The following is a 10,000-nucleotide window of genomic DNA, read 5'->3' on the forward strand; positions in this document are numbered from 1 at the left end:
TCCTCTCCTTCAGGAAGCGCTTACCCACAATGCTCTGCGGCAGGAAAGGAAACAACCACGAGCCTACACGGGTTCCTAAGATCATTTGCTCATAAATGGTCGGCCAACCCCAAATTAGTCTCAAAGTATGATCATTTACATACATATATACATACACAGGCACACAGACACACACATATATACATACATACGTACACACCCACACACCCACACACACACACATATATATATATATATATACTGTATATATATATATATATACATATATATATATATATATATATATACTATATATATATATCGGCAATTAGAACGATTCTATTGTTACTTAAGGTATTCTGAGGTGTTAGGTTAGTATATAACAGGGGTTGCCATGTATTGGCCGGATAAAAAAAAAACACTGACAACTATATAATCGCCTCCTGTGGCGATAAAGTGGCCCTAATAGACCTAAATCGTCACCTAAGTCTTTCAGGACAAACAAAAGGAAGGGTGGCGAGGGTGGTTGGGAGGGGGGAGGAGGAGGGGGGAGGAGGAGGGGGGATTTTTTTTTTTTTTTTTTTTTTTTTTTTTTGAGACCGGAAAGACTGAATCAGTCTGTTGCTGACGGGTCTCCCTACAGGACGAGACTCGACTTTGAGACTGACGAAGAAGTCGAACACTCTGACCACTGGCCCACGACAGCACCCCCCCCCCCCCCACCGCCTCCCGACCCCTGGTCCGAATGGCCTTGTAAGCAAGTGGAGGAAGTGGAAGAGGATGCGGAGGGGGGGGGATCCACGAAGGGGTGGGTGGATGTTGAGATTGGGGGTTGTCCGCTATTATTAGGACGAAGCAATGTATCATAAGCGAGGCGAGGGGGAGGAGGAAGAGGGGGAGGAAGAAAAGAGGTTGGATGAGGAGGAGGAAAACAAAGAGGAAGAAGTGGTGGAGGAGGGGGAGGAAGAGGGGAGGTGGAGGTGTGGCAGGTGAAGGAAGAGAAAGAGGAGGTGGTGGAGAAGAGGGAGGAGGAGGACGACAGAGGGAAAGAAGTGGTGGAGGAGAGGGAGGAAGAGAGGAGGTGGAAGAGGGGCGGGAGGGGGAAGAGAAAGAGGAGGTGGTGGAGAAGAGGGAGGAGGAGGAAGAAGAAAAGAAGGAAGACAAGCGAGGAGACGGTGGAGGTAGAGGAGGGGTAGGAGGGGGAAGAGAAAGAGGAGGTGGTGGAGAAGTGGGAGGAGGAGGAAGAAAAGGAGGAAGATAGGCAGGGAGGAGGTAGGGCTCGAAGAGTTGGAGAACAAGGAATACTAATAGGAAGATTAAGAGGAAAAAGGAGGAAGAGGATGAGGAAAAGGAGGAAGAAGACGAAGATAAGGGGGAGAAGGATGAGGAAGAAGAGGATAAGAAAGATAAATGGGATGATGGGGTGAAGAAGAAGGAGGAGGAGGAGGTGCTGGAGGAGTAGGAAGAGGTGAAGGTGGAGGATGAGGAGGAGGAGGAAGACGAGGATGAGGGGGAGAAGGAGGAGTAGGAAGAGTTAAAGGTGGAAGTGGAGGAGAAAGAGGAGGAGGGGGAAGAGGAGAAGGAGGAAGACGAAGATGAGGGGGAGAAGGAGGAGGAGTAGGAAGAGGTGGAGGTGGAGGAGGAAGAGGAGTAGGAACAGGTGAAGGTGGAGGAGGAGGAGGAGGAGGAGGAGGAGGAGGAAGACGAGGATGAGGGGGAGAAGGAGTAGGAGTAGGAAGAGGTGAAGGTGGAGGTGGAGGTGGAGGAGGGGGAGGAGGAGGAGGAGGAGGAGGAGGAAGAGGACGACGCTAGGAACTTATGGTAATGCCGAGGTGATTGTAAGGCACCTATACATCACTTGCGAGTCTTTATGAAGACAGTTATGGAAACACTTAGTCGATCCTTATCATCGCTCCAAAGGTTCGGGTTCGTAAGGAGAGGGCGAGGTTCGTAAAAGGTTCGTCATAAGATGACGTTTGAGGTTCGAAGCAGTTTCGAATCTTATCACCTGAAAGGTTCGGGTTCGTAAGGAGAGGGTGAGGTTCGTAAAAGATTCGTCATAAGATGACGTTTGATGTTCAATGCAGATTCGAACCTTACTCGAACCTTTTCGAACCGCATCACCTGAAAGGTTCAGGTTCGTAAGGAGACTGGGAGGTACGTAAAAGTTTTTTTTTAGGATTCGAAGCGGATTCGAAACTTATGCGAACCTTTTCGAACCTTATCAACGCTCGACATGTTCAGGTTCGTAAGGAGAGGGCGAGGTTCGTAAATGATTCGTCATAAGATGACGGTTAAGATTCGAAGCGGATTCGAACCTTGCTCGAACCTTTTAGAACTTCAGGTTCGTCAGGAGACGGGGAGGTTCGTAAAAGATTTGTTATAAGATAACATTCAAGATTCGAAACATATTCGAACTTTACGCGAACCTTTTCGAACCTTATCAGCGTTGGAAATGTTCGGGTTCGTAAGGAGAGGGCGAGGTTTGTGAAAGGTTCGTCTTAAGATGACGCTTAAGATTCGAAGCACATTCGAACCTAATCGTACATTGTTCTAATGTCAATACTGATGTTTCACAAGGTTCAGCTTCGTTGAGGGAGACCGGATTATTATTATTATTGTTATTATTATTATTATTATTATTTTTTTTTTTTACGAGAAATGACACCAACGATTCGAACCGGATTCGAACCTTTTATTTTCGGTCAAGATCAATTATCACGTGTGGTCAAGGTCACCGATCCTGGGCAAGGTTTCTGGTGCCTGACATTTTCTATTCACGTGACGAGTTGGCCCAATTCCCGTTTTCTATGCGAGGTTTCTTTGTGACCTCTTGGGAGACGCCAACCCTGAATAAAATCGTCTGTTGTCGATTTAATTCTTGTTCTCGGTTTGAGTCCCCTTGTCCCCCTACCGGGACCCCACGAGTGTTAGTAGTCATGGTGGTGGTTGTGGTGGTGGTGGTAGTGTGGTAGGTGGTGGTAGTGGTGGTAGTGAACACCATATATTATTCCCATTCAACCCAAAAGGTAATTTCACCTTTTTCCGGACCATCCTATTAAATTCCAAAACCATATTTTCTTCTCAAAATTCTTTATACCTCTTTCCAATCAACTGGAGAGAGAGAGAGAGAGAGAGAGAGAGAGAGAGAGAGAGAGAGAGAGAGAGAGAGAGAGAGAGAGAGAGAGAATGGTGGGGAGAGAGAGAGGGGAGAAAGAGAGAGAGAGAGGGTGGTGGGGAGAGGGAGAGGCGAGAGTGAAAGAGAGGGGAGTGGGGAGAGGGAGAGGGGAGGGAGAGTGTGTGTGTGTGTGTGTGTGTGTGTGTGTGTGTGTGTGTGTGTGTGAGAGAGAGAGAGAGAGAGAGAGAGAGAGAGAGAGAGAGAGAGGGGGGAGGGAAAGGGGGAGAGAGAGAGAGGGGGGAGTGGGGAGAGGGAGAGAAGTGATAGAGAGAGAGAGAGAGAGAGAGAGAGAGAGAGAGAGAGAGAGAGAGAGAGAGAGAGAGAGAGAGAGAGAGAGAGGAGAGAGAGAGAGGAGAGAGAGAGAGAGCGAGGGGGGGGAGTAATAGAGAGAGAGAGAGAGAGAGAGAGAGAGAGAGGAGAGAGAGAGAGAGAGAGAGAGAGAGAGAGAGAGAGAGAGAGAGAGAGAGAGAGAGAGAGAGAGAGAGAGAGAGAGAGAGAGAGAGAGAGAGAGAGAGAGAGAGAGAGAGAGAGAGAAGAGGAACACGGAGATAAAAAAAGAGGACCTATTTTTCTCTCCCTATTTTTATTTCTCCCTGGGCTATTAGAAAGCTATTAGAAATGCATTAATCCCAGACGAAAAAGAAACTAGAATATTTAGGGCGGCTCTATTTCACATTCTAAGCAATCTGTTTATGTACTCATTTTTTACATTTTTAATTTTCTATTTATTTTTGTGAAAACAATATTTTTTCCTCTTCCTTTGTATTCCTTCCATTTGACGCGCACACACACACACACACACACACACACACACACACACACACACACACACACACACACACATACACACACGACTTGATGGGGCAGTTGGTAAATTCCCGGCCACCACTACGACGCTCCGGTTTCGAATCCCGCCCAGGTCTGAAATAATTTCAGTATCGCTGCACTGCGGGTCGTTACTCCAACTATCGTGGGAGTTGGGTGTATGTGTGCGTGTAAGGTCACAGCATTACCTATAGATCGGTCATATATGAACTCTGAGCTCTTTCCCGGGATGGAAATAACTGTCGATCACGAATCCTACACGTGATCCAAGACCATGGTGAATCACACATACACACACACACTATACATATATGCAGACAAACATAATTACGTGTGTACATGAGTTCGTGCGCATGCGTGTGTGTGTGCGTATATGCATGTGTATGTGTGCGTGTGTATGTGTACACAGATGTCATGTCTACATGTACGCAACACACACCTTAATGAAAACAATAAATAATCGTGTACATGGGCACAACACACACATACGTTAATGGGAGTAATATATTAAGCCCATTTGGTCTATTGACGACCATCCTGGTGTATAAATCCGTCTATTATATAATTATATACATACACATACATACATGCATATCTATCTTTATATATATATATATATATATTATATATATATATATATATATAATATATATATATATAATATATATATAATTTATATATATATAATATATATATATATATATATATATATATATATATATATATATAAAGTATGGTCAGATTTGGCGCCATATGAGGCTGAGATGAACATTGCACGCTATTATGCTCTTTTTCTCTCTTCTTCACATACCTCTCTTTCTCGCTCTCTCTCGCACACACGCACGCACACACACACACACACACACTCAATTACATTAGTCAACTCGCAAATCTTTCTGAGTTTCTACTTCAGTAGCAGTATTATCATCTCCTCCTCCTCCTCCCCTCCTTCGTCTTCCTCTCCTCACCCTCCTCCCTCCCACGTTCATCTCCATCCCCCCCCTCGTTACTACGACTCTTTAGATATCTTATTCTGGTTAATATAAAAGTATTTTATTTAGTTGTGGGCCGGGGAGATGTTCGATACAGAATAAATATAATAAATAGATAAAATATATAATAGATAAATAAAATAAATAGAATAATAAATAAGTAAATGAATAATGATAATAATAAAATGAAATTAATCACCTTTACCTTATGTGCTAGGAGAGCCAGACAACCGTTCCATTAACACGTGGGTCCCCCTCCCACGTGTGAATCGAAATCGAAACCAACGCTCAACAGTGCCCGTCATCTCTTCGCGTAAGAACGCTTCGCGAGAGGGAGAGGGAGAGGGAGGGAGGGAGAGGGAGAGAGAGAGAGAGAGAGAGAGAGAGAGAGAGAGAGAGAGAGAGAGAGAGAGAGAGAGAGAGAGAGAGAGAGAGAGAGAGAGAGAGAGAGAGAGAGAGGGAAGTCAGATCGAGCGGAGACTTTCGAGAGAACTTATGGTGATTGTATGGGGCTCGGTAATGGGGGGAAATGTATAGAAAAGTATAGACGGAAATGGGTCGCCCTCCCATAGCTCAGGATCTCACAGAAAAGGGGGGACGAGTTCCCTCCCCCACCCCATACATTGTGTTGATGCGGCTCAGTTTCTGGTGATGATGGATGTTAATGGGTAATGGGGGTGATGGTGATAATGGTGATGATAATGATGATGATGGTGGTGATACTGGTGGTGGTAATGATGATGATGGTGGTGGTGGTGGTGGTGATGATGATGATGCTTGTGGTGGTGATGATGGTGATGATGCTGGTGGTGGTGATGCTGGTGATGATGCTGGTGGTGGTAGTAATGATGGTGATGATGATAATGGTGGTGGTAATGATGATGATGATGATGATGGTGGTGTTGGTGGTAATGATGATGGTGGTGGTAGTGGTAATGACGATGGTGGTGGTGGTAATGATGATGATGATGATGATGGTGCTGATGATGATGATGGTGGTGGTAATGATGATGATGGTAGTAATGATGATGGTGATGATGATGGCGATGATGATGCGGTGGTGATGATGGTGAGGACGCTGGTAGTGGTGATGGTGATAATAATGGTGATGATGATGATGGTGGTGATGATGATGGCGATGCTGGTTACAATGGTGATAGTATTTATAGAGTAGATGGTGGGGATAGTAGTCTCTAAGCATATATTCACAACAACACCATACTTCAAGTACACACAACAGTAATGTGCGCGTATATGTATTCATGTAAACATGTGTGTTAATGTGCATACATGTATGTATTTTTGTATGTATGCATATGTATATGCTCGCGTGTATACACACATATGCCTACTCGTACGCTAGCACGTGCTCTTGTTACGTGTAAACGCGCGTGCACGTGCGAGTCATAAGCCCTAAGTTCCTTAAAATTGAAGAGATTCTTCATTTCTCTTCAGACATCCTCTCAACATCTCCTCACTATTATCCTCTTAAGTACCGCGACGCTCTTTATCCTCTTTATTCTGGCTAAAATCACACGATTCTATTCATGCATAGGGCCAGTAAGAGTGTGGGGTAAAGACCCACGGGGTCCCGCTCGGTGAAGACCCCGTTTCCATAGGGGGACCCCACCCCCCTTTGCTGAATAAAACCGTGGAATATCCCCCCCCTACTGGGACTTAAGCCCCCATTCCCAATCTCCCCTCTCCTTTTCCCCTCTTCTCCCCTCCAGCACCATCCCCTCTTTCCTCCCCCCACCACTTCTCTCTCTCTCCCCCTGCGGCGGGGTGGGGGGGGAGAGGGGAAGAGGGGGGAAGGGGGGAAAAGGGGGAAGCTCGTATAACAATTAGCACCCTTATCTCCTTCGCCCCTTTAAACCTCTCGCCTCGTTTTAATCATCTATTCTCGCTGCCGCCGGGCGATTTTATTCAGGAAAAAAATTGGGTTTCGAGCTCGACTCTTCATAATATAGACCAGGGTTCGATTCCTACTGGCCGTCGATGATTGGCATTTGCCCGGGCTGTCCATGCACGTAGGGCAAAGGTGACGGATGCAGCCTCATAGCGTCAATTGGAGTAGAATACAAAATTTTTTTTAGTTGGTAATAAATCTATAATTATTTATTCTCTTCAATACAGTAAGGTATTTTTTACATTTATATTTTATTCTGGTGAGTACCAGACGATTTCATTCGGGTGAAGGTCGCGGTCCCTCTGAGCCGCGTTCCGACCTGGGCCCGCCCCCATCGGACGAATAAAATCGTTTGACATTAGCCATAATAAAATACGTCACAAAAAATAAAATAATATTTAAAACAAATAAATGAAAAATAAAACCAAATAAAATATAATTAGATAAAACAAAATGGCGAATAACAAGTTCTGAGTCTCTGCGTTAATTAAAGAAATAAATTATGTGAATACAACAACAAGGCAAGAAAAACCTGGTCTATCCATCCACGAATAGAACAAAAACTAGAGCAATTGAACAAGTGTCTCCTTTCGAAATCTGTCTTGATCTGAAACTGGTCTTTTGGAACCCCCCATGTCCTGAATGACATTATATATATATATATATATATATATATATATATATATATATATATATATATATATATATATATAGTATATATATATATATATATATATATATATATATATATATATATATATATATAATGTATATATCATATATATACATATATATATATATATACATATATGTATATATATATGTATATATATATATGTATATATATATATATTGTGTGCATGTGTTTGAATGTGATTGTTGTCACATAAAAAACACCTTAAACACAAAAATAATAATAACCCAAGTATAGATAAGCAAAGAAATAAATGAATAGATCCAAAATGAACAAAAACCTTCACTATTTATATTCAACTACACCCGAATCAGATGATGATGATGATAAAGTCAGATGGATGAGGAAGGATTCGGATACACAGATGGTACGTGCTGGACACAGATGGGTACAGAAAGAGACGCTGGTGGTGGTGGTGGTGATGATGATGATGATGATGATAACGATGATGATAATGATAGTGGTGATGATGATAACGATAATGATAGTGGTGGTGGTGATGGTGATGATGATGATGATGATAATGATGATGATAATGGTGATGGTGATGATGGTGATAGTGGTGGTGGTGATGATGATGATGATGATGATGATGATGATGATGATGATGATGATGATGATGATGATGATGATGATGATGATGATGATGATGATAGTGGTAGTGATGATGGTGATGATAATGATGATGATGATGATGATGATGATGATGATGATGATGATGATGATGATGACGACGATGATGATGATAATGATGATGTTGATGATGACGGTGATGATAATGATGATGTTGATGACGGTGACGACGATGATCTTGTTAAACATGCTGCTGGTGGTGGTGGTGACGTCACAGGTCTAATAGTAGTAAATCGTCCCGTTAAGTAGTTCAGAGCCCCAAACTACTCCCCTGGTTCCTTGAGTGGGTTGTTTAAATTATCCCTTAAGGGTTCCTAACAGCCCTTCACACATACAAATAACCCTGACCAGGTCACTAACGACCCTGAACTAGGGTCGTTTGTCATCTCCCCCTTTCCAGCGAGCATCACTAACACTAACGTTATCATAATTAGCATCGACTTCACTAAGTTTACATCACTAAATTGTGTACATAATATGTCTTCTCTCTTCCCCTCCCCCCCACGTCAGTCACTAACATTGTTATTGTTATTGTTACCTTCACTATATCACTAACCACTAATTCGTGTACATATACACTATTTGTTTCACCACTAAACTACACTAAATTCGTCTCACTAACTTCCTCTCGTAAACAAAGCCACCGCTAAATACACTACCATCTCTCTCCTCTCTCTCTTCTTTCCTTATTTCTGTATCCTCTCTCTCCCAATCCTCTCTTTCTCTTTTCCCCCCTCTCCACCTCCCACCCTTCCTCTTTTCTCACTATTTCGTATCAACCTCTTCAATAACGGGGAAGATTCACATCCCTACGGACCAGAGCATCGAAGCGCTTGTAACCGCTGGTAACGGAGAAAGTAAAAAAAAAAAAAAAAAAAAAAAAAAAAAGGAGAGAATCAGGACCGATTCCGCTGCCGTCAGGTGATTTTATTCAGTTGGGGGGGCAGTGAAGGTTCGTCGAGTGTAGTACCAGGAACTGTACCGGCAACAGTGCCGGTAGTTGACTCACTGTGAGCTCCCGACTCCGGTAAAGGTCAAAGAAGTAATGTCACAAGTGTCACAGGTCACCGGGGAGACAGGCACAGACTTGTTTGTTCAAAAGAACAAAAGTGAACATTTCTTCGTTCACCCATCCCTGTGACGTCACTGCCGGCAGGCGATTTTATTCATCTGTGGGTGAGTGAGTGAGAGGGTGAAGACTATTATCAAACTATTTTATTCTCCCCTGTCGTCAGGCGATTTTATTAAAACCAGGTCAACTTGTTGATCTGGCTGAGCGGGGTAGAGCGTCGTTACTTGCGGCGAAGGTCAAGGAGGGATGGTGGTTCGAACCCTGCCACCGGCGAAGTTGGACCAAGGGCATGGTTAATTAAATTCCACGCTACAAAGTCCTCTGTAAGGGGCACCGTCCTGGCCTTCCGATAGGGGGGAGTTTGTGACGTTAAACCATATCAGGTCAGGACCAAGATCTGCATAGGTCGACTAGTAGTCTTTATTCTGGTTGATGCCAAATTATTTTATTAAATATTTGGTTTCTGTGGCCGACTTTGAAGACTTTATTCTGATCCTTTCACTGTCCAGGTCTAAACGCTTTATTCTATCTGTCGCCAGGCGATTTTATTCAGCTGATAGGAAGCTCCCTGTCCTCAATAAATGTGTGTAGATGTAAGACGTTGTTGTGAACTGTAGTTTACCAGCGTTTCTATCCTTGTGGATACTTGGGATAAACGTTTGGGGCAAAAGAAACGTTTCTTCATGAAGCGGACAACCGGCCGGACGTTTGACGGACG

The sequence above is a fragment of the Oratosquilla oratoria genome, chromosome 15, assembly GCF_046742065.1.
Source record: "Oratosquilla oratoria isolate Oo_2021 chromosome 15, ASM4674206v1, whole genome shotgun sequence".
Classification (NCBI taxonomy): domain Eukaryota; kingdom Metazoa; phylum Arthropoda; class Malacostraca; order Stomatopoda; family Squillidae; genus Oratosquilla; species Oratosquilla oratoria.